The sequence below is a fragment of the Alligator sinensis genome, unplaced genomic scaffold (genome assembly GCF_000455745.1).
Source record: "Alligator sinensis unplaced genomic scaffold, ASM45574v1 scaffold91_2, whole genome shotgun sequence".
Classification (NCBI taxonomy): Eukaryota; Metazoa; Chordata; order Crocodylia; family Alligatoridae; genus Alligator; species Alligator sinensis.
The window spans coordinates 866,207-870,150 of NW_005842529.1; the positions used below are offsets into that span (position 1 = coordinate 866,207).

General features: G+C 39.0%; 1 protein-coding gene across 8 annotated transcripts in view; it reads right to left on the minus strand.

Annotated features, from left to right (window-relative positions):
- The window catches only part of DUSP16 (dual specificity phosphatase 16), an 87,421-nt gene that overhangs the window by 48,606 nt on the left and 34,871 nt on the right, over positions 1–3,944 (minus strand). For 7 of the 8 annotated variants that reach the window (XM_025213458.1, XM_025213459.1, XM_006031791.3 and 4 more), the window contains one exon: positions 2,588–2,667. The exons of the other annotated variant lie outside the window; for it this stretch is intronic. The gene's annotated coding sequence lies outside the window, so the exon portion shown is untranslated. The remainder of the gene's footprint in view (positions 1–2,587; positions 2,668–3,944) is intronic. 8 annotated transcript variants of the gene reach the window in all.

The window sequence follows — 3,944 nt, forward strand, 5'->3', positions numbered from 1 at the left end:
TTACACTGGTTACCTCATCCAGTGAATTACTTTTGGGTTTTGTGCTTGTGTAGTTTAAGTGTCATTCAGGCATTAACTCAAAGTCCACAGAACTTCTTGACTGAAATATATATATATATATATATATATATATATAAGATTGGGGCATGAGTTATAGGGAAGTTAACACCAACAGGGCAAGTCTGTTCACTCCAGAGGCCAACTCTACAATGAAACTGGAAGTCTGCATCATAGTCATAACTTATGCTAACAAAATATGGTTCTCTATCCCTTCCAGCCCCAACTCATGTCTAGCCATGCCATACACAGTGAGCTAGAAGACCAAGTTTGTTAACAATTTCCAGCTTGTGCTTTTTAGGCCTCCTAGTCTGCAGTTCCACCTCTGTGGACATATTATTTAAGTCAGCTCAGAGCATGCCAGTAGTCAGGTTTTTGCCCTAGGACTAAAGTTGGAGAGTAATGATAAAGCAAATAAGAAAAAGAAAACCTCTGGCAACAAATTTGAACCCCTGCATACCATTTCCCAAAAGGAACAGAAATAATGGAAGTTTCCTCCTATAGTGCTCAGCTATATATGCCCTGAGTGGCTGCTCTGTTCATCAGTCAGTCTGCATTTGAAATAGAAGCGACAATGCAGATGACCCTGTTTTAGGGAAGAGTGTTCTATTGTTATTTGACTAGTAAGCATGGCAAGTATACATAAATCAGAGTCTGATTCGTGCATTAGTGAAACTGCGTATTTGCCCAATTGTATCATAAACAGTGTGAATTCTGGATTACCTTTACATAGGATAATTATTCACAACAAAAGCAAGCATGCACTGCATACACTTTTCTGACAGTGCACTAAACTTGCAGTTTATCAAAAACTAGACCAATTTCACTCTCCCCAACTGTTTGAAAGCTCAGATGGAGATGTACCCATTTTGCATGAACAGGGTACAAAACATACTTCAAGGCTAAGTACAGACAGTCAAAAATCCCGAGGCTGATCAATTCAGTCTTTGCAGGTTCATCTAAGCTGTGTAGAGTGAATCAGTAAGCAAGTGACCAGACATTCAGTTTTGATTCCAGCAATACAGCCACAAGTCTGCAATGGCCCAGGCCAGAAGCCAGGTGGTGCTAGAGCACACCTCCCTGCTCTGCTGGAGCAGACAGCTTGGGCCAAAGGGGGCGAGGGGGTGATGGAAGGGAGAGAGACTTGCAAAGCATCGTGGGATGCTAGGGGACTGTGTGTTAACTTGAAGCTGGAGGGGATCTGGGACAGAAGTTCAGTACACCTATTTAACCTAAATCAGTTAAGCCTGACACTACATCCATTCAGATTTATCATAAACCAGTTTTGGGCATTCTGAAAGCAGTGTGCGCGCTGAGGTTCTGTTGCGTTACAGATTTGAACCAGTTTCTGATCACTTATACCGGTTAACGTGTAAATTTCTGTTCCCAGTGTCCATTTTTAAATTATGGTCTGTATTCCTGAACCTACTGCTGAAAAATGGCTCTATTCTAGAGCATTACATCAGTTGTCACTATAGTTCTTGCCCAGATTTCTAAATCTGTATCAAAAGCAGAACAGAAACATTTTAATAGTTCTCTTTTCAGTTTCTGTTTCTTGTGTTTACTGGAAATAGAGTTTAAAGTCTCATGTGTAGACAACTATCCTCCTCTCCAGTAAGAGAACTAAAGATATTTCAGGCCTTAAAAGATGTAAATAAACACCTAAGCACCTAATAATCCAGTAGTTTTATTAGTCTGTATTTTTCAAGGACTTGTCTTTTACTTTCCAGATATATTGCTCAGTTAATTTTTGCACCAAAGAGCTTGTTGCCTCCAGCAGATAGCTGGGCTAAGCAAGATGGGTGGAGTTTCCTTTCAAGCAACAGCAAGATATTACTCACTATACAAATAATGGTATTTGAAATAAGATAATCAGTTCACATTTTTCAGCCAAAGACAGCACACATGTTGGTAACCTGTTCAATATACACACGTGGCGTTATTGCATCTCCTCCTAGTGCAGCGATATCAATTCAGCGTGCCATAGCAGATTATTGCTTGCACCGATTGAGAAGCCAATCTGTTTGATGCTTGGGAGGAAACAGGGAGGCTTACAATGTTTATTATAAGCAGATGAATTAGATTGTTACAATATGAAGTCATGGGAAATGCTCAATCATGTTGTTACTATTACATCACTCAAATGTTCAGCAGCTCACACCCAGGTTATTTCTTGGCCTCCCACACCCATACAAGCAATAAATGGTTTTCAGATAAATACTTTTCTCATTGTATGTTGAGCAACACTGTCAGCTACCATCTGCAGCAACACTTTACCTACCTAATCCATACTTACACCAAAAGCTAGAAAAAATAAGTTCTTAGCTGCTTCTTTCCTGGAACAGTGGACAATCAGTTAATATATTTCTAAGAGTTTACTCATCCAACATAAGGAATTTCAGAATTCCACCTTATTCTAGACTTCAGTGGAACTAATGTGCTAATTCCCTTGTACCTGACACTGTTACAGTCCATAATATTTCAATTATCAGGATTTTTTAACCAACAAAAAACAAAACAGTCTGCTCACCCAAATCTAAGAAGCCAGATTCTACATGGGCTAGGTGAGAGGATGATCCACACACACAGGTGCCAGCAAAGGGGAACCACCTAAACAAAATAAGAAAAAAAAAAAAGTTAGAAATAAATCAAACGCCACTTTTACTTCCTGCACTAAATCTACCTGAACAAAACACCACCTATAATAGATTAAAAATGTGGTTTTTATTTAACGCAAAATGGGTCAGAAAGAAAGGTGCAAAGGGGATCAGGGGTTTTAATGTGATTGCTATTTTCTAGATGAAAAACACACCACATCTTAAGCTTTGAACTTATGTGAAACTCTGGATATTAAAGCAAAATATGCTTCTGAAGTATGGATTGATTGGCTTTCCTGCAGGAAAGCCAATCTTAAATTCAGACCTATACAAGTGCATAGTGTATAAACGTTTACAAAAAAAGAGCAACCTTAGGAGGTGCATGTTTAGTGTCTTTAAATATACTTAACTGACAGGCTTTTGGCTGCAGGTGATTTTGGTATGGACAAAGGTTAAAGCACAAAACACTTTGTTTCTACTTCCATTACATTATAAATTTAGTCCAATATTGGAAACTGCATTGAACCAATAATTTTCATATATTCAATGTTTAAAGCATCTGTGTTATTTTTAGCAACTGGCAATTACTGCAAGCAAAGCTTAACATTAATCTTTACATAATAAAGTAGAAAAAAAAATTAATGCTAACTCCAGACACAATATTTCCTGAGAAGCTAAACCAACCCAAACCATCACTATCAGAGTTGACAGCATTACTTCATCATCATAACATAAACCACTGCTAAGTATCACCTTATGAAATTCAGGAGTGGCTTTCAACCACAGAACACATCCCAACACAAAACCAGGAGACATCATGGAAAAAGGTAGAATTCACCCTGAATAACACTGCAGAGACTCTAAGCCAATGCCATCTTACACCGAAAGGATCTGCACAAATGGCTTCTCTACCTTTGCGATAACTAGATAAAGGCTTTGCAAATTTTGCACGCATGCATCCAACAGAGAACAAAGAGATGGGAGAGGTGTTAAGCGGATGTTTTGCTCCCATAAACATTGTGCAGGTAAATAAAATATGAAGTGCTCAGTTTACTCCTACCCTAGTCCGATGTAAATCCCTGTTCACAGAAGCTGTCCTGAATTCTAGACCAAGGATGGAAAGGGAAGCATCCAAAGAGAAGCATCTCTCTTTGGATGCTTGAGGCCAGTGGCTTTCTGGCCTTTCTGGACTCAAGGCACGCCTCCACAACTTTTCTGGTACCCAATTTCAAAACAAATGTATATATTATAGTGTCTACCTCATTGAACAGGGGCTGGGCAGTGAGGGCG